This window comes from Salmo salar, chromosome ssa15, assembly GCF_905237065.1.
Source record: "Salmo salar chromosome ssa15, Ssal_v3.1, whole genome shotgun sequence".
In the NCBI taxonomy this organism is placed as follows: Eukaryota; Metazoa; Chordata; class Actinopteri; order Salmoniformes; family Salmonidae; genus Salmo; species Salmo salar.
Window position 1 is genome coordinate 43,943,506 of NC_059456.1, and position 22,150 is coordinate 43,965,655.

General features: G+C 41.9%; 1 protein-coding gene across 6 annotated transcripts in view; it reads left to right on the plus strand.

Annotated features, from left to right (window-relative positions):
- LOC106571498 (disheveled-associated activator of morphogenesis 1) overlaps nt 1–22,150 on the plus strand; it is a 136,720-nt gene that overhangs the window by 24,904 nt on the left and 89,666 nt on the right. For 4 of the 6 annotated variants that reach the window (XM_014144661.2, XM_014144665.2, XM_045695770.1 and 1 more), the window contains exon 2: nt 8,078–8,232. The exons of 1 other annotated variant lie outside the window; for it this stretch is intronic. The gene's annotated coding sequence lies outside the window, so the exon portion shown is untranslated. Of the gene's footprint in view, nt 1–8,077; nt 8,233–21,057; nt 21,430–22,150 lie in introns of those variants that run through there. One more of the 6 variants, XM_014144662.2, reaches the window with a different exon arrangement.

The window sequence follows — 22,150 nt, forward strand, 5'->3', positions numbered from 1 at the left end:
ATTTAATCAAGAAAACTTTTTGACTTGAATCGGGCATCCCTGTGGAGTGCTCAAGTATGCAGATTTGGAAACAATGCAGTTTCCGTGTGTAAACTGTCTGTAAAGCTCATCTCATAATCGACTGGGCTTCCCGAACAGGATAATGTAAAATGAAATGTTTATTTTAAGTGACAAATGGAATGCAGAGGGCCTTCGCTAAAGAGATTAGGGTGACTCCAACAGTCTAGCAATGTAGCACTATTGACACAACCATTCAATTGTAGGGTTATAAGCACAAATATTTTTCATTGAAAGTCCCCTTTTAAGAGGGTTGCAGCAACTCCCTCTCCACTGCAGTCTGTGTCAAACGATGGCCTGTTTTAAGTGTCACTTTGTCCCCAAGCGACAGTTGCTCTGCCAGAGAAGCCAGAGAGAAGCCAGAAGCGGAACCAAGGCCTAGATTACCATGATAATGAACAAATAATTCACAAATGAACAGCTTGCAGAGCCCTTGCGATGAGGAGAGGGCGTGCACCACTAACACCCAGCGCAAACAAAGAGTGGTGGTCGGGTGGGGGGGGGGGGGTCAGCTGGCTCCAGTGAAGCCGTGACAAGACCATGGGGGTGATAAGGGGCTTGGTGTATGCATTTCATAACTAGGAAGTCCCTGTTCGAAGTCTGTCTCCAGGTCACACAATTGTAGCTAAAGGATGGAGTGCAGATATTGGCCTTGGGTAGAATGCTATGGAATTTAGGCTGTATTCAGGTTACACTGGGATCACACGGAAAGGGATGCTTTCATGGTGCCAGAGCTTTCAGTTGACAATGTTCGATGCAGCAGTTAATCTGGGCTGCGTCAGCGACATTTCATACTACTTCTCAGATTATTAGCCTTTCCTACAACTAGTCTGAGGGCATTTAGCCTTTACTCCATTTGTTTTTTGTCATGTTATTTAGAGATGAAGAACCAACAATTGACACGTGCTGTCGATGAGGGCAGCAGTAATCCATTCTGACGAGTGTTTCCTTAGAAACCAAACACAATGGTAGTCTCCAGCAGGTCAGGGAATGGGTTGAGGCGAGCAGACCGTTGTCAGCAGGGGATTATCTGTAACTGTTTGGAGGAGCATTACCTGCTTTGCACTGCTCTCAAGCAAAATGGTGACCTACCTAGCAGACAACAAACTCTTGTTCTGATATGTTGTTGAGCCTGAGGGAGCTTATAACTGAATGAGGACAATGGTCGAGTCCCAATACCCGTACTTGCGTTCTAAATAGTAGCTATTATGGGTATGCTAAAAAAGTTAAGGTACTGTATGTGAAATTTCAAACATTTTGTATGCTTTAAATGCCAGGATGTCATTTTGGGTTTTCATCTAGTATAATTTAATGCACACTTTTGAGGAAGAGAATCGTCTTTCGAGACTCACATGCATTTGACAACAGCTGATAATCAGCTGACGGGACGCGCTGTACCAAAATGAACAAAGGTGGAAATCAACAGAATTGTGCATAAGATGACGCATTCTCAGTAGGATGAGCCTTGCATGCTGATATTTGTTGCTTAGTGTATTCATTTTTACTAAACAGTATGTTCTAAATTAGTACACAGTATTGAATTGAGTTTATTTTGGTTAACAGACATATTCAACAAAATATACAATGTGGACCCAGAGGATATCACTTGAAAGTAGAGGTTGGCCGATTATGATTTTTCAACGCCGATACCGATTATTGGAGGACCAAAAAAGGCCGATACCGTCGATTTTTATTATATATAAATAATAATGACAATTACAACAATAATGAATGAACACTTATTTTAACTTAATATAATACACTGCTCCAAAAAATAAAGGGAACACTTAAACAACACAATCTAACTCCAAGTCAATCACACTTCTGTGAAATCAAACTGTCGACTTAGGAAGCAACACTGATTGACAATAAATTTCACATGCTGTTGTGCAAATGGAATAGACAACAGTTGGAAATTATAGGCAATTAGCAAGACACCCCCAATAAAGGAGTGGTTCTGCAGGTGGGGACCACAGACCACTTCTCAGTTCCTATGCTTCCTGGCTGATGTTTTGGTCACTTTTGAATGCTGGCGGTGCTTTCACTCTAGTGGTAGCATGAGACGGAGTCTACAACCCACACAAGTGGCTCAGGTAGTGCAGCTCATCCAGGGTGGCACATCAATGAGAGCTGTGGCAAGAAGGTTTGCTGTGTCTGTCAGCGTAGTGTCCAGAGCATGGAGGCGCTACCAGGAGACAGGCCAGTACATCAGGAGACGTGGAGGAGGCCGTAGGAGGGCAACAACCCAGCAGCAGGACCGCTACCTCCGCCTTTGTGGAGGTAGGAGAAGCACTGCCAGAGCCCTGCAAAATGACCTCCAGCAGGCCACAAATGTGCATGTGTCTGCTCAAACGGTCAGAAACAGACTCCATGAGGGTGGTATAAGGGCCCGACGTCCACAGGTGGGGGTTGTGCTTACAGCCCAACACCGTGCAGGACGTTTGGCATTTGCCAGAGAACACCAAGATTGGCAAATTTGCCACTGGCGCCCTGTGCTCTTCACAGATGAAAGCAGGTTCACACTGAGCACGTGACAGACGTGACAGAGTCTGGAGACGCCGTGGAGAACGTTCTGCTACCTGCAACATCCTCCAGCATGACCGGTTTGGCGGTGGGTCAGTCATGGTGTGGGGTGGCATTTCTTTGGGGGGCCTCACAGCCCTCCATGTGCTCGCCAGAGGTAGCCTGACTGCCATTAGGTACCGAGATGAGATCCTCAGACCCCTTGTGAGACCATATGCTGGTGCGGTTGGCCATGGGTTCCTCCTAATGCAAGACAATGCTAGACCTCATGTGGCTGGAGTGTGTCAGCAGTTCCTGCAAGAGGAAGGCATTGATGCTATGGACTGGCCCGCCCGTTCCCCAGATCTGAATCCAATTGAGCACATCTGGGACATCATGTCTCGCTCCATCCACCAACGCCACGTTGCACCACAGACTGTCCAGGAGTTGGCGGATGCTTTAGTCCAGGTCTGGGAGGAGATCCCTCAGGAGACCATCCGCCACCTCATCAGGAGCATGCCCAGGCGTTGTAGGGAGGTCATACAGGCACGTGGAGGCCACACACACTACTGAGCCTCATTTTGACTTGTTTTAAGGACATTACATCAAAGTTGGATCAGTCTGTAGTGTGGTTTTCCACTTTAATTTTGAGTGTGACTTCAAATCCAGACCTCCATGGATTGATAAATTTGATTTCCATTGATTATTTTTGTGTGATTTTGTTGTCAGCACATTCAACTATGTAAAGAAAAAAGTATTTAATAAGATGATTTGTTTCATTCAGATCTAGGATGTGTTGTTTAAGTGTTCCCTTTATTTTTTTGAGCAGTATACATAAATAAATCTATTTAGTCTCAAATAAATAATGAAACATGCTCAATTTGGTTTAAATAATGCAAAAACAGTGTTGGAGAAGAAAGTAAAAGTGCAATATGTGCCATATAAAAAAGCTAACATTTAAGTTCCTTGCTCAGAACATGAGAACATATGAAAGCTGGTGGTTCAATATTCCCAGTTAAGAAGTTTTGGGTTGTAGTTATTATAGGAATTATGGCGCGTCGACTATTTCTCTCTATACCATTTGTATTTCATATACCTTTGACTATTGTATGTTCTTATAGACACTTTAGAATTGCCAGCCTAATCTCGGGAGTTGATAGGCTTGAAGTCATAAACAGTGCTGTGAAGCAAGCATTGCTAAGAGCTGCTGGCAAACACGGTAAAGTTTGAATGAACGCTTACGAGCCTGCTGCCACCTACCACCGCTCAGTCAGACTGCTCTATCAAACCATGGACTTAATTATAATATATTAACACACAGAAACACGAGCCGTTGGTCATTAATATGGTCGAATCCGGAAACTATCATCTCGAAAACAAAAACGTTTTTTCTTTCGGTGAAATACAGAACCGTTACGTATTTTATCAAATGGGCAACAACCCCAAGTCTAAATATTGCTGTTACATTGCACAACCTTCAATGTTATGTCATAATTATGTAAAATTTGGCAAATTAGTTCGCAACGAACCAGATGGCCCAAAATGTTGCATATACCCTGACTCTGCGTGCAATGAACGCAAGAGAGGTGACACAATTTCCCTAGTTAATATTGCCTGCAAACATGAATTTCTTTTAACTAAATATGCAGGTTTAAAAAATATATACTTCTGTGTATTGTTTTTAAGAAACGCATTGATGTTTATGGTTAGGTACATTCGTGAAACGATGGTGCTTTTTTTTCACGAATGCACTTTTGTTAGATCATCCCCCGTTTGGCGAAGTAGGCTGTGATGATAAATTAACAGGCACCGCATTCATTATATGCAACGCAGGACAAGCTAGTTAACATAGTAATATTATCAACCATGTGTAGTTAACTAGTGATTATGTGAAGATTGATTGTTTTTTTATAAGATAAGTTTAATGCCAGCTAGCAACGTACCTTGGCTCCTTGTTGCACTCGCGTAACAGGTGGCCAGCCAGCCACGCAGTTTCCTCGTGGAATGCAATGTAATCGGCGTCCAAAAATGCCGATTACCGATTCTTATGAAAAACTTGAAATCGGCCCTAATTAATCGGCCATGCCGATTTAATTGGTCGACCTCTGCTTGAAAGTATTAATTAAAACACTTGTTTCCAAAGTTGGTTAAAATGGTCGATGGTTAAAACTGTAACGCATATAATGATTAAAAGGCAAGACAAAACTACAAACAACAATAAATTGACAAGGTAAAAATCTGTTGTTCTGCCCTTGAATTTGTTCCTAGGCCATCATTGAAAATAAAAATTTGTTCTTAACTGACTTGCCAAGTTAAATAAAGGTAAAGAAAAATTAGACATTCATTTATATTGACATCCTTAAAAGTGACACTATTCACTGCACTTTTCCCTAACCTTAAAAACGAACCATTGCTTTCATGTGAAATTAAAATCTATTAATTGCACAGCATACCTATTATTCATATAAATACACCTGACCAGCAGTAGGGGGCACAATGGGCAGTGGAGTGGTTTCCCTATTTTAGACAACCTTGTCCAAATTAAAACCTTTTCCTGGTTTTTAAACTGAAAAAGTAGAAATGGCTTTAAGTAAATATACTGAACAAAAATATAAACGCAACATGTAAAGTGTTGTTCCCATGTTTCGTGAGCTGAAATTAAAGATTGCAGAAATTGTCCATACGCACAAAAAAGCTTATTTCTCAAAAAAGATCTTTGCCAAGATAATGCATCCACCTGACAGGTGTGGAATATCAAGAAGCTGATTAAACAGTATGGCCATTACACAGGTGGATCTTGTGCTGGGTACAATAAAAGGCCACTGGCATGCGGGAAAAGTGTTTGTATATCTGTATTCCCAGTCATGTGAAATCCATAGATAAGGGCCTAATGAATTTTTTTTCAGTTGACTGATTTCCTTATATTAACTGTAACTCAGTAAAATCTTTGAAATTGTTGTGTTTAACATTTTTGTTCAGTGTAGTAGGCAAGACCTCTATTAACCCACCTCACTTTCCCCATTTACTTTTTTATTTCATCCTCCTCTCTTCTATATAGGTCTTTATCCTTCTCTGCCTTTCTCTTTCAGAATCATGTGTTCCTTCCCTCATTTCTCTACCATTGCTGTTTATTTTACAGTGCGGGATCCTTTTCTTGGTTACACCTTTTGAAATGTGATGATACTTTTAAGTTGTAGTTATTATAGCACTGTTTCTCTCATTACCATTTGTATTTCATATACCTTTGATTATTGGATGTTCTTATAGGCACTATAGTATTGCCAGTGTACCAGTATAGCTTCCGTCCCTCTCCTCACCCCTACCTGGGCTCGAACCAGGAACACATTGACAACAGCCACCCTCGAAGCATCGTCACCCATCGCTCCACAAAAACGACTTCAAGGTCTCAGAGCGAGTGACGTCACCGATTGAAACGCTATTAGCGCGAACCCCGCTAACTAGCTAGCCATTTCACATCGGTTACACCAGCCTAATCTCGGGAGTTGATAGGCTTGAAGTCATAAACAGCTCAATGCTTGAAGCACAGCGAAAAGCTGCTGGCAAACGCACGAAAGTGCTGTTTGGATGAATGCTTACGAGCCTGTTGCTGCCTACCACTGCTCAGTCAGACTGCTCTATCAAATCATAGACTTAGTTATAACATAATAACACACAGAAATACGAGCTTTAGGTCATTAATATTGTCAAATCCGGAAACTATAATTTCAAAAACAAAATGTTTATTCTTTCAGTGAAATACGGAACCGTTCCGTATTTTATTTAACTGGTGGCATCCCTTAAGTCTAAATATTGCTGTTACATTGCACAACCTTCAATGTTATGACATAATTATGTACAATTCTGGAAAATTATTTACGGTCTTTGTTAGGAATAAATGGCCTTCACACAGTTCGCAACGAGCCAGGCGGCCCAAACTGCTGCATATACCCTGACTGCTTGCACGGAACGCAAGAGAAGTGACACAATTTCCCTAGTTAAAAGAAATTCATATTAGCAGGCAATATTAACTAAATATGCAGGTTTAAAAATATATACTTGTGTATTGATTTTAAGAAAGGCATTGATGTTTATGGTTAGGTACACATTGGTGCAACGACAGTACTTCTTTCGCGAATGCGCTTGTTAAATCATCACCCGTTTGGCGAAGTAGGCTGTGATTCAATGATAAATTAACAGGCACTGCATCGATTTATATGCAACGCAGGACAAGCTAGATAACTACACATGGTTGATATTACTAGTTTAACTAATGATTATGTTAAGATTTGTTTTTTATAAGATACGTTTAATGCTAGCTAGCAACTTACCTTGGCTTCTTGCTGCACTCGCGTAACAGGTAGTCAGCCTGCCATGCAGTCTCCTCGTGGAGTGCAATGTAATCGGCCACAATCGGTGTCCAAAAATGCAGATTACCGATTTGTTATGAAAACTTTATAATCGGCCCTAATTAATCGTCCATTCCGATTAATCGGTCGACTTCTAGTTGGAATATAATAGTGGACACTTTGAATACAGTGTTTGACATGACAATGAATGGAAAAATGCCAGGGAGGAGTTATTGTGGCAGGGAACCCTATAATCTTTGGCTACATTTGAATGTTTTCTCTTAGCTGCTTCATGTAGCAAACATATTGATGCTTCGCCAATTCCTCTTTAGAAGATACCGTTGCACAAACCACATGCTGATTTAGGTCTACACCATCGCTGGTATTATCAGGCTGTATAGCCAGTTTGCTCTGACTCAGTACATTTATTAGCTAGCTAGCCAGCTAACTAGCGATTAGCAGTTAACACGATTTAGGCCCAACTTGCTAAGAAAAGACAAACTAGCCATTTGAAGATGTAATAAACACAAACTAATAGTGTAATTATAGAGCTCTAGTGGATTTATATTAAGAAGCAAAGTGAAAACCGCATCGTCGTCATCAACATTTGTTGCATGTGCTGCATTAACCATACATACTGAACGCAAGTATCTTGTGGTCGAGGACCAACAAATGTGTTCCTTGAGGTGCGGGGCTAGGTCTGTGGAAAGAAAGCGGCATGAAGAGCGAGAGCGGAGAGATGACTGAAGTAGCGAGGAGTAAACTATAAAAATTGACATTACACACGGTGTATCACATTTAACAAACCAAACATTCAAATACCGTTTATAGAAGGTCAAGTAAAACCCCCAAAACCGGTCCATACATCAATACCAGTATATCGTAAAATTTGGTATACTGCCCAGCCCTTCTGCGAGGCATAATTGTGTATGCACTTCTGTGTGTAGTACATCAGAGACTTATCCTATTACACAGCAGGTGGCCTCGTCAACATCCTCCCAATATCCTTTCCTCCACCTCTCTCCCTCATAAAAACAAAACATGCAGAATTTTGTGACCAGCTGTCCCCAAATTATTAAAGTCTTGATTTTTGTCTTGTGAATCTGGTGAAGTAGAAGTTATGAAGAAGAGACAGTATATTTACTATCACCTCATTGCCTCTTGTTTTTCAGATTTAAACGTGACACACTTTGAGCTTGGGTTGTTCCACCTCAAAGGAGCTCAAGAAAGAGGATTTTGACACCATCTCAGATTGTTCCTAAACAGTCACTAGGTTCACTGGGAATACATTACATAGTGTGGTGGCAACATTTGGGGAAAGGGAAAGGTAAGCTGTTGTAATTTTTCAATGTTTATGTTCTGTGATGAGGGGGCTGTCTAAGAAATGCAGTTTAAGGCCATTGTGTTCTGGAACTGTTTCTTGTATAAACTAACTTATGTAAACAATATAATTGTATTATCACCTCCCGATATATGAGGGACATGCAACCATCTCCGCTGTGAGTGTCTTCCCTGATCTCCCCTGCAGCTGCTTGATTAAAGGTTCATTATTATTCTCCCATAATCTCTTCCTACTCTTTGGATAGAGTTTTCCACAACATTAGTATGAAGAAACAATACTCCAAGCCACAGCTTCATACTATTTTTCAGACATAGAGAACTGACACTGGCCATTGGGATAGGATTGGTTTGGGGGATCCGTCTGTGGCTTGCCTTTAAAAAATTTTTTATTCCTTATGTTTTAATCATTGTTGGGAAGAAGTCTAGTCCAAATCGGATGTTGGGTACTATATTTAATATTATATGAATCCAATCAATTAAAATGGGCAATATGGGTGCAATCAATAAACTTAAACAATGAAATTATAGTTAAACAAAATAATGATACAGGAATTCTTATCTTGTCTAACTGCAGAAACCATTTCAGAACAATCTGAGATGGTGGGTGTCAAGGCTTGCTGAAATGACATGGAATGACCCGATAAGCAGCTTGATTAAATAGTACCCGCAAAACACCAGTCTCGACGTCAACAGTGAAGCAGTGACTCCGGGATGCTGGCCTTCTAGGCAGAGTTGCAAAGAAAAAGCCATATCTCAAACTGGCCAATAAAAATAAAATATTTAGATGGGCAAAAGAACAGACACTGGACAGAGGAACTCTGCCTAGAAGGCCAGCATCCCGGAGTTGCCTCGTCACTGTTGATGTTGAGACTTGAGGTTGACCGACTATGATTTTTCAGCGCCGATCCCGATTTATTGGAGGACCAAAAAAAAGGCGATACCGATTAATCGGCCGGTTTAAGAAAGAAAAAGAAAAAATATATACAAATAAAATATTTAATAATAATAATAATAATAATGACAATTACAACAATACTGAATGAACACTTATTTTAACTTAATAGAATACATCAATAAAATCAATTTAGCCTCAAATAATTAAACATGTTCAATTTGGTTTAAATAATGCAAAAACAAAGTGTTGAAGAAAGTAAAAGTGCAATATGTGCCATGTAAGAAAGCTAACGTTTAAGTGCCTTGCTCAGAACATGGGAACATATGAAAGCTGGTGGTTCCTTTTAACATGAGTCTTCAATATTCCCAGGTAAGAAGTTTTAGGTTGTAGTTATTATAGGACTATTTCTCTCTATACGATTTGTATTTCATATACCTTTGACTATTGGATGTTCTTATAGGCACATTTGTATTGCTAGTGTAACGGTATAGCTTCCGTCCCTCTCCTCGTTCCTACCTGGGCTCGAACCAGGAACACATCAACAACAGCCACCCTCGAAGCAGCGTTACCCGTGCAGAGCAAGGGGAACAACTACTCCAAGTCTCAGAGCGAGTGACGTTTGAAACGCTATTAGCGCGCACCCCGCTAACTAGCTAGCCATTTCACATCGGTTACACCAGCCTAATCTCGGGAGTTGATGGGTTTGAAGTCATAAACGGCGCAATGCTTGAAGCATTGCGAAGAGCTGCTGGCACAACGCACGAAAGTGCTGTTTGAATGAATGCTTACAAGCCTGCTGGTGCCTACCATCGCTCAGTCAGACTGCTCTATCAAATATCAAATCATAGACTTAATTATAACATAATAACACACAGAAATACAAGCCTTTGGTCATTAATATGGTCAAATCCGGAAACTATCATCTTGAAAACAAAACGTTTATTCTTTCAGTGAAATACGGAACCGTTCCGTATTTTATCTAACGGGTGGCATCCATATGTCTAAATATTCCTGTTACATTGCACAACCTTCAATGTTATGTCATAATTACGGAAAATTCAGGCAAATTAGTTTGCAACGAGCCAGGCGGCCCAAACTGTTGCATATACCCTGACTCTGCGTGCAATGAACGCAAGAGAAGTGACACAATTTCACCTGGTTAATATTGCCTGCTAACCTGGATTTCTTTTAGCTAAATATGCAGGTTTAAAAAGATATACTTGTGTATTGATTTTAAGAAAGGCATTGATGTTTATGGTTAGGTACACGAAATTACACGAGAAATGAACAGGCACCGCATCGATTATATGCAATGCAGGACACGCTAGATAAACTAGTAATATCATCAACCATGTGTAGTTAACTAGTGATTATGATTGATTGTTTTTTATAAGATAAGTTTAATGCTAGCTAGCAACTTACCTTGTCGTCTTACTGCATTTGCGTAACAGGCAGGCTCCTCGTGGAGCGCAATGTAAGGCAGGTGGTTGGAGCGTTGGACTAGTTAACCGTAAGGTTGCAAGATTGAATCCCCGAGCTGACAAGGTAAAAATCTGTCGTTCTGCCCTTGAACAAGGCAGTTAACCCACCGTTCCTAGGCCGTCATTGAAAGTAAGAATTTGTTCTTAACTGACTTGCCTAGTTAAAATAATTAAAAAAAATTTTATTGTGGACCTGGGATTCCTGGGAGTGCATTCTGATGAAGATCATCAAAGGTAAGTGAATATTTATAATGTTATTTATGATTTTAGATGACTCCAAAATGGCGGGTATCTGTATTGCCTGATGTTGTTTTCTGAGCGCCGTACTCAGATTATTGCAGTGTGCTTTCCCCGTGAAGCTTTTTTGAAATCTGTCACAGCGGTTGCATTAAGGAGATGTTTATCTATACTTCTTTGAATAACAGTTAAAATTTTATCAACATTTATGATGAGTATTTCTATAAATTTGATGTGCTCATTCACCGGAAGTTTTTGAAGGAAAAACATTTCTGAACATTACGGGCCAATGTAAAATGGGTTTTTTGGATATAAATATGAACTTTATCGAGCAAAACATACATGTATTGTGTAACATGAAGTCCTATGAGTGCCATCTGATGAAGATCATCAAAGGTTAGTGCTTAATTTTTGCTGTATTTATGGTTTTTGTGACGCCTCTCCTTGCTTGGAAAATGGCTGTTTTGGTTTTTCTTGTCAAGGTGATGTGCTAACATAATCTAATGCTATGCTTTCTCCGTAAAGCCTTTTTGAAATCGGACAATGTGGTTGGATTAACGAGAATCTTATCTTTAAAATGGGATATAATAGTTCTATGTTTGAGAAATTTGAATTTAGATTTTTGTCCTTTTGGATTTGGCGCCCTGCTATTTCACTGGCTGTTGAATAGTGTGTCCCGCAGGTGGGACGGTCACGACCCACATACCCAAGAGAGTTTTTAAGTGACCCCAAACTTTTGAACGGTAGCATGTGTTTTTTTCCCACCCTGTCCCCTCACCCGCTTTAACCCTTCAACTACAATTGTGCCAAACGTGTTGTTAAAACAGAGGCACAACGTGAGGCGTCTGTCCTCTGGTGCAGGACGTGTGTGTGTGTGTGTGTGACATGCTGACCAAACCGGACGCGCACACATTGATTTTGTTAACCCACACCAGAAGCGATCAGGACATGCAGGTTGAAATATCAAAACAAACTGTGAACCAATTATATTAATTTGGGGACAGGTCAAAAAGCATTAAACATTTTATGGAAATGTAGCTAGCTAGCTTGCTGTTGCTAGCTAATTTGTCCTGGTATATAAACATTGGGTTGTTATTTTACCTGAAATGCACAAGTTCCTCAACTCCGACAATTAATCCACAGATAAAACGGTAAACTGAATTAGTTTCTCGTCGTCTTTCCTCCATCCTTAAGGCTTCTTTTTCTTCTTTGGACTTTATATGGCGGTTGGCAACAAACTTCACAGCATTACCACAACCTACCGGAGTGTGGACCTTAGTTCATTTTTCAATCACCCACGTGGGTATATACTGCATGTATGTGTATGAACATGTATGTGTTCATGTTTTTTGCAATGCTCGCGCACATGACGCAAGTGGTGTGGTCTGCATGTTAGAGTAGGAATTGGAACAGAGAGCATTTGCATGGTGGTATTTAGTGGTCAAGCCAAGAGGCCATCGAGACAGCATCAATCAGTGGCCACTCTGTCAGTGAGCTTTTACACCCAGAAACTTGTTTTATCGTCACATGACATGTATACAGCCATATTGTTTTAGCCTCCTAAAGTACAATTTTGATAGCCCATGTCTGTCTAGTCAAAAAAGGAGTCATGCCATTAGATCAATTTCCTACTATGGCCAATACTTGATTATAAACTGGGTGGTTCGAGCCCTGAATGCTGATTGGCTGACAGCCGAGGTATATCAGACCGTATACCACGGGTATGACAAAACCATTTATTTTTACTACTCTAATTACTTTGGTAACCAGTTTATAATAGCAATAAGGCACCTCTGGGGTTGGAATATATGGCCAATATACCACGGCTAAGGGCTGTATCAGGTACTCTGCGTTGCATTGTGCATAAGAACAGCCCTTAGCCATGGTATATTGGCCATATACCACACCTCCTCGGCCTTATTGCTTTATTATATCTCTCAGGATATGCATAGGCCTAAATTCCCATTAATTCTTAATTGAGATCTGGCTGAGGATCAAGTACATGTTATGATAGTCTCTTTGTCTGCCCTCTCTCATTCTCTCCACAAATCAGCAATGGTTGCTTGAGCTCTTCATAGCATTGAGGCACATCTGGGGGGGATCAACAAGTTAGGCCCTAAACCAGAACTGTTAACCCCCAAATTCCATAAATCCAGTGCAAGCACGTTCCCCAACAGCTGCAGCCCTTTGCCTTGCTCTTTCCTTTCTCCCATTAAAAGTTTGGAATTCCTTAATGCACAACACGCACAACACATCAAGCAAAGCTCCCATGGAAGGACGTCTCTTTTGAAACATAATGTGCGAGCCAGACAGGCACTAAGTATGTTTTGTGTGGTTGATGTACCTTCCCAGCTTAGAATTGGTTCTTTGATTTGATTTTGATTTCATCCTTTATTTAGCCAGGTAAGTCATTGAGAACAAATTCAATAACAACCTTGTTAATTATTTAGATTAAGCAGTTAAACTGGAAAGTATTTCACGTCCCTATATCAGATAGCAGAATCCAGATTTTGCCAAGGCTGTCCTCTGAGTTGGAGAGGACAATCAGGAAAGCCTAAAACCTTTTGAGGTGACCACCAATGCAAATAGACTGGGATCCTCTGAAAGTTAAATACACAAGCTCCCTCCCCTCTCTTCTACTCATATTTCCCACTCTCAATCGCTCCCTCTTTCCCATTCTCACTTTATCTTTCTTTTGAAGTTCAAAAGACAGCTGCATGGAATAAAATGCTATTTTGACCACGAACAGGAGGAGCAGTTGCTTTTCTCCTTTTATTTTGGATCCCAGATTTAAAAAGCGGTGCTCCCTGCCTTGGCGAGATAGCGGCCCTTTTTTTTCACAGCTCCAGTTGTTCAGTGGCATTCAGGGTAGATTACAGGACAAAATGCGTGGCAAGGCTCCTCGTGGGGTGTCCGGAGTGATGCCAGGCGGAAATTACAAGGCCCTTAGGCCTTCCCACCCCTCTTAACACAACCCTCTCTACGCCAAGCTTTTAATTTGTGATCACGATGGTCCCAAATTAGGGGGGCTGTATTGATGGAATTTGTGGATACGGCCCATCCCTGAATTCACCACTCCTTTTGGTTTGGAATGGGACAACTGGGCTTTTATGTAGAACCCCCCACACATGATGCACACCCCCACATAGTTTAGTGGTTAAGTGTACTTGGTTCAGAGGCAGGGCACATATCAGACTTTACTCAATGGAACTTTACCCCCCCCCCTCCCGGATCGTTAGTTGCCCCTCACACTGCAGAGCAGAAGCCCAGAGAGAGTCAGGGCCGCTCTCCATGAAACCGGACCTGTGTGTTATTCCAGCTGCAGTCGGCCCTTTTCAGAGGCGGCATCCCAGAACAAGATAACTCCTTGTGTTATCCATTGGTTCAACACATGCCCTTTGCTTTAGGTACATCGCTTACATGACTATATTGCTACTAGCACAACTAGAATGGTGATGAACAAAGGAAAACAATGTAGGCTGCTTGAGTTGGGGGTCAATTACATGTCAGTTCCAATAGGAGACCCTACATTATGGACATTTGTTAATTAGAAAGGTATTCCGTGTTGGACACATTTTGATCAATATAAGTACGTTCCTTTGAGCATTTATTTATCCTGCTGTAAATTATGTAACCTCTGCTCCAGACTAGAATGCTGCTAGCTGCGGCTTAATGCAGAGCTCATCCCTCTGCATTGTGACTAGTGTTGGCCTGACAAGACTGTTTCTTCAAATAAACAAATGTGAAGACCAGCCTCACTGTTGGTTCCATTTTATTTCTACAAATGCTCAATACACCATAAAAACAAAGGGTTTGTGCTATGCCATGTCCATCTCTTTCTGACTCTTGCTTTTCTTTTAGTATCCTAATACTTGTTAATTAAATGATACTTATCCCACCAGACATGCCACCAGGGGTCTTTTCACAGTCCCCAAATCCAGAAAAAAATCAAGAAAGCACACAGTATTATATAGAGCCCTTATTGCATGGAACTTCCTTCCATCTCATATTGCTCAAATAAACCGCAAACCTGGTTTAAAAAAAACAGATAAAGTAACACCTCATGGCACAACGCCTCTCCCCTATTTGACCTAGATAGTTTGTGTGTATGGATTGATATCTAGGCTACGTGTGCCTTTTTAAAAATGTATGTAGTACTGTCCTTGAGCTGTTCTTGTCTATTGATGTTCTGTATTATGTTTCATGTTTTGTGTGGACCCCAGGAAGAGTAGCTGCTGCTTTTGCAATAGCTAATGGAGATCCTAATAAAATACGAAATAAGTATTCAGACCCCTTGACTTTTTCCACATTTTGTTACATTACAGCCTTACTCTAAAATTGATTAAATAAAACAAATTCCTCATCAATCTACACACAATACTCCCTAATAACAAAGCAAAAACAAGTTTTTAGAAATATTTGCACATTTATAAAGAAACATCACATCTGCATAAGTATTCAGACCCTCTATTCAGTACTTTGTTGAAGCACCTTCGGCAGCGATTACAGCCTCGAATCTTCTTGGATATGACGCTACAAGCTGGGCACACTGGTATTTGGAGAGTTTCTCCCATTCTCAAGCTCTGTCAGTTTGGATGGGGAGCGTCACTGCACAGCTATTTCCAGGTCTCTCCAGAGATGTTCGATCAGGTTCAAGTCCAGGCTCTGGCTGGGCCCCTCAAGGACATTCAGAGACTTGTCCCGAAGTCATTCCTGCATTGTCTTGGCTGTGTGCTTAGTTTCGTTGTCCTGTTGGAAGGTGAACTTTCACCACAGTCTGCGGTCCTGAGCGCTCTTTTTACTGAGTGGCTTCCGTCTGGCCAGAGATGGTTGTCCTTCTGGAAGGTTCTCCCATCTCCATAGAGGAACTCTCGAGCTCTCAGAGTGAGCATCGGAATCTTGGTCACCTCCCTGACCAAGACCCTTCTCCCCCGATTGCTCAGTTTGGCCAGACGGCCAGCTCTAGGAAGAGTCTTGGTGGTTCCAAACTTCTTCCATTTAAGATTGATGGAGGCCACTGTGTTCTTGGGGACCTTCAATGCTGCAGAAATGTTTTGGTACCCTTCCCCAGATCTGTACCTCGACACAATCTCCTGTCTCAGAGCTGTACAGACAATTCCTTTGACCTCATGGCTGATTTGTGCTCTGAAATGCACTGTCAACTGTGTGACCTTTTTTTATATAGACAGGTGTATGCCTTTCCAAATCATGTCCAATCAATTGAATTTGCTACAGGTGGACTCCAAGTTGTAGAAACATCTCAAGGATGATCAATGGAAACAGGATGCACGAGCTCAATTTCGAGTCACGTTACAAAGGGTCTGAATACTTATTTAAATAAGGTATTTCTAAAAACCTGGTTTTGCTTTGTTATTATTTGGTATTGTGTGTAGATTGAGGGAAACAAACCATTAAAGCCAACAAATAAAAACACATTGCAGCCCGCAGGTAGAAAATATCCTAATTAAAAATAAATATCCTATAAATCACATTGGCTACCCATGGCCTGTCTGCACGGAACTTGAAAAACGGTATCAACTATTAACTTGGTCCAGCCCTGAAGCCCGTGCTCGCAAAGTTGCATAAAATATTCTGGGCCCTCAGTTTCCTGCGCCAGTGAGCTCCGGACAGACAGACAAAGCTGTAGGCTATTTGCGCAAGGGATAAGAAGTAATCAGGTAGTCCTATTTTATGACTTTTCCACCGGATCAGAGAATGGTTATTATTATTATTATTATTATTATTATTATTTTTTTAACCCTTTCATGTGGAATGGTTATCAAAAGGGAGAGAGCTGGAAAGATTTCAGATAGGCTACGTTGAGGAACGCCTCAAGTCCTCAACTGGCAGCTTCGTTAAATACTACCCGCAAAACACCAGTCTCAACGTCAACAGTGAAGAGGCGACTTTGGGATGCTGGCCTTCTAGGCAGTGTTCCTCTCTCCAGTGTCTGTTCTTTTGCCCATCTTAATCTTTTGTTTTTATTGGCCAGTCTGAGATATGGGTTTTCTTTGCAACTCTGCCTAGAGGGCCAGCATCCCGGAGTCGCCTCTTCACTGTTGACGTTGAGACTGGTGTTTTGCGGGTAGTATTTAATGAAGCTGCCAGTTGAGGACTTGTGAGCCGTCTGTTTCTCAAACTAGACACACTAATGTACTTGTCCTCTGGCTCAGTTGTGTACCGGGGCCTCCCAGTCCTCTTTCTATTCTGGTTAGAGCCAGTTTGTGCTGTTCTGTGAAGGGAGTAGTAAACAGCGTTGTATGAGATCTTCAGTTTCTTGGCAATTTCTCGCATTTTAATGGGGAAAAAATTTGCTTTTCTTTTAAAAACAAGGACATTTCTAAGTGACCCCAAACATATGAACGTGTGTGTGTGTGTGTGTGTGAGATTTAATATATGTATGTGTGTGTATATACATTCGTGCAACGATTGTGCTTTTTTTGCAAATGCGCTTTTGTTAAATCATCCCCCGTTTGGAGAAGTTGGCTGTCTATGTTAGGAAGAAATAGTCTTCACACAGTTCGCAACGAGCCAGGCGGCCCAAACTGCTGCATATACCCTAGAAGTGACACAATTTCCCTAGTTAAAAGAAATTCATGTTACCTTGGCCCCTTGCTGCACTCGCATAACAGGTAGTCAGCCTGCCACGCAGTCTCCTCGGCCCTAATTAATCGCCCATTCCGATTAATCGGTCGACCTTATATATGAGGTTGACCGATTTTTAATTAGGGCCGATTTTAAAGTTTTCATAACAATTGGTAATCGGCATTTTTGGACACCGATCATACTACACACACCCGGGTAGAACTTTTGAATACTAATTGCTGGGTACTTAACGTCCACCTGACCTCCCTGAATTCCCTGAGATGGCAGAACAATGGACTAGCTTCTTTGGCGAGGTGCTGAGCTTCTTGGGAGTCCTACCGGAGAGTAGGAAGTGAAGACGTCGACAGAGAGGCAGATGTTGCAGGGTTTTAGTCCTCCATTACCGAGCATACTACCCGCCAAGTTCAATCATTAATTAACAAACTTGAACTCAGAGCGAGGATCTCCTACCAGAAGGACATCAGATCCTGCAACAATACTTTTTGAGCGGAAAGGAAGCGGGCTCTCTTTGGCAAATGTGGTGGGCTCTACTACACAGTGCAACGCGGGAAACGTACAGGAACTTGCGAGTTTCTGCTCTGCCAACTTGGAATACTTATTCATAAAATGTCTTCCTATTTACCTTCCGAGAGAGTACACAGGGATTATTGCCATGGCTGTGTACATTCCGCCCCAAGCGTACTCCCGTCCCTCCCCGACATACTCAACCTTCTCCAATTCGCCTACCACCCTGACAGATCCACGGAAGACTCAATCGACCATGACCTGGAGCAGGTCACGTTCTGCGAGCTTGTGTGGCCTACCACTTTGCGGCTGAGCCGTTGTTGCTCATAGATGTTTCCACTACACAATAACCACACTTACAGTTGACCAGGGCAGCTCTAGGAGGGCAGAAATTTGTTAGAAAGGTGGCATCCTATGATGGTGCCACGTTGAATGTCACTGAGCTCTTTAGTAAGGCCATTCTACTGCCAATGTTTGTCTAGAGATTACATGGCTGTGTGCTTGATTTTATACACCTGTCGGCAACAGGTGTGGCTGAAATAGCCGAATTCACTAATTTGGAGGGGTGTCCACATACTTTGTATATATTGTTGAGTTGCTCTCTTTTTATAACAGGGTAAGTAGGAAATTGTATGATTACATTTTTTCACCCTATTGATGCCAAGTGTCAAACAACACTTTTTTTAGTCAATCATATTTTGTTGGGGGGGGGCAGGCTCACAAAGCTAGTTTTGCCACTCACAGCTGTCCCAAACTGTTTATTATAAAGTTGACTGCGTAATGAAGAAAATAGGTTGGTGGTATAGGCACATGTACAGTCCCCACCATATGTATTTGGACAGTGAAACCATAAGTTAAACGTTTTGGCTCTATCCATACCGCTGGAATTGTCCTTATGGTAATAGTTTTCTTTACCATTTTGTTCTGTTCTTAAGAGGGAGCCATTTTTGGTCCCGGGGGCACTTTTTGACATGCCAAAAGCATGTTTACAGTTAATTAAAACAACAACCTGTCCACAGAAGGAACCTCTGTAGAGGAAGGGTTCAGCTAGCGTGTGTGTGTGTGTGTGTGTGTGTGTGTGTGTGTGTGTGTGTGTGTGTGTGTGTGTGTGTGTGTAATGATCCCATATACACTACCGGTCAAAAGTTTTACAACACCTACTCATTCAAGGGTTTTTCTTTAATTTTTAAAAATGTTTTACATTGTAGAATAATAGTGACTACATCAAAACTATGAAATACTACATTATTCCACATGAGTTAAGTATAAATGTGTTAAACAAATCAAAATATATTTGAGATTCTTCAAAGTAGCCACACTTTGCCTTGATGACAGCTTTGCACACTCTTGGCATTCTCTCAACCAGCTTCACCTGGAATGCTTTTTCAACAGTCTTGAAGGAGTTCCAACATATGCTGAGCACTCATTGGCTGCTTTTCCTTCACTCTGCGGTCCTACACTCTGCTGTCTCATCCAAAACCATCTCAATTTGGTTGAGGTCGGGGGATTGTGGAGGCCAGGTCATCTGATGCAGCACTCCATCACTCTCCTTCTTGGTCAAATAACCATTACACAGCCTGGAGGTGTGTTGGGTCACTGTTCTGTTGAAAAACAAATGATAGTCCTACTAAGTGCAAACCAGATGGAATGGTGTATCGCTGCAGAATACTGTGGTAGCTTTCTGGTTAAGTGTGGCTTGAATTCTAAATAAATCACTGCCAGCGTCACCAGCAAATCACCCCCACACCATAACCCCCCCCCCTCTATGCTTTACGGTGGTAAATATACAAGCAGAGATCTTCCGTTCACCAAACCGCGTCTCACAAAGACACGGCGGTTGGAACCAAAAGTCTCAAATTTGGACTCCAGACTAAAGGACAAATTTCCACCGGTCTAATGTCCATTGCTGGTGTTTCTTAGCCCAAGCAAGTCTCATCTTTGTAGTGGTTTCTTTGCAGCAATTCGACCATGAAGGCCTGATTCACACAGTCTCCTCTGAACAGTTGATGTTGAGATGTCTGTTACTTGAACTCTGTAGCAATTCTTTGGGCTGCAATTTCTGAGGCTGGTAACTCTAACGAACGTATCTTCTGCAGCAGAGGTAACGCTGGGTCTTCCATTCCTGTGGCGGTCCTCATGAGAGCCAGTTTCATCATAGCGCTTGATGGTTTTTGCAACTGCACTTGAAGAAACTTTCAAAGTTCTTAATCTTCTGTATTGACTGACCTTCATGTCTTAAACTAATGATTGGCTGTCATTTCTCTTTGCTTATTTGAGCTGATTTTGCCATATTATGGCCTCGGTCTTTTACCAAGTTGGGCTTCTGTATTACCCCCCTCCCTCCCCCCTCCAACTTGTCACAACACAACTGATTGGCTCAAACACATTAATTTGTGGAATTTCTTTCCTTAACTTTTTAAGAAGGCACACCTGTTAATTGAAATGCATTCCACCTCATGAAGCTGGTTGAGAGAATGCCAAGAGTGTGCAAAAGCTGTCAACAAGGTAAAGAAAGGGTGGCTACTTTTTTGAAGAATCTCAAATATAAAATATATTTCGATTTGTTTGACACACTTTTGGTTATGCCATATGTTATTTCATGATTTTTATGTTTTCACTATTATTCTACAATGTAGAAAATAGTAAAAAAGAAAAGAAAAACCCTTGAATGAGTAGGTGTTCTAAAACTTTTGACCAGTAGTGTATGTAAATACCCATCCACATTATTTAGTAACATTATCTATTGCTATATTTTTTACTCCCTCACTGACACTCAGTCCTCTCTCCTCCACTCTCTCTTGCTCACACTCTCAGACACATACACACACACACACAGGCTCACACCTAGGCTTCGTTTTCTCACAACCCTTCTCTAAACAAACCCTAAACACTTTAGCAAACCATAAGGGAGTTAAACTGCCTGAGTCCTATAATGGTTCTGGCTGTTGAAAAGGGGTGTGGTCTAAAGCCAGTAACATCTGTGCCTTTACCCTCAGCCCCCACAGCATGCTGGTGGAACAGAGCGAGAGAGGGGAGGGAGAGAGATTATGACGTAGCGAGGCAGGGATGGACCATTTGTTTTCGCAAATTCTCTGGAATAGTAGGGAGAGGCTGCATTTGCCGGCCGGCTTGGGGAAGAACAGGAACGTCTTCTTTTGCTGTGTGCTGTTAACCTCCCACAAACCGGGCTCTGGGAATACATCCAACCAGAGCTGGCCTATATTCTTCCTCCCTTTCATTGTGGACAGACCTTCGGGAATTTTGTCACTTGAGGCTTTTTAATCATGTGCTGAGATCCAATCAGTGTGTTACCTGGATACTGACGGCTCCCAGAAACAGCGTTTCGCTGGTAAGCTGTGATGGAAGCAGCTCTGTAGTAATGTGCGTGTGCAAAACTGGATACTGCAGCAACGTGGACTCTTAAAGGGGATACAGCAACTCTCACTCACTTCAATAGGGGGTAAGAAAACGCTAAATTTGATATCCCACCATTCTCCCCCGTAATGATGTGAGAGAAATGGGGTTGAGCATTGTCCAGTCAGCGAGCCTGTCTGTTATCTCTGCCGATAAGATGGTGTGATGCCAGCATGTGATTGTTACCTCTGCGAGGGGTGTAGGCCTTGATGGACTGTTAACCCTTCAGTTGGCTATCTCACTCAGTGTGTTATTCCACTCGCTGGGAGGTGTGACTGCTTGTATAATTAATTGGGAGGTGGCGGTTTGTTGGGGAGGGGGGGGGTGCCTTGGGCAGTTCGTAATGTAGAGATCTGTCCTCTGCATGGCGGGGGAATGCCCCGTAATGACAAGCTTCGTCTAGAGTATGCAGCCTTAGAGCAGAGCTGTGTGTGCGTGTGCGAGGGAGATGAGCTGGCATACATTTTTATCGGGGGGGGGGGGGGGCAATGCAGATAAGGAGGTCAATGAAATGGAAAGTCACCTTGAAAAGAGAAGTCTCTTCAAGCGTTCTCTCTCCCAGGCATGCTATTTTCCACTCTTCATATGGTCTCTCTCAATTAATGTTGCTTTATCAACATGCCCATAGGAGATGCAGCAAATCCAAGGAACAAATAGTTCAACTTAATGCCTACGTAGATGTAACATGGCGAGATAGTGAAAGGGATTGAAACTAACAGTTGAGAATGGTGGTGCAGACTCCTGTGTAACCTAGCTCCAATGTGTGT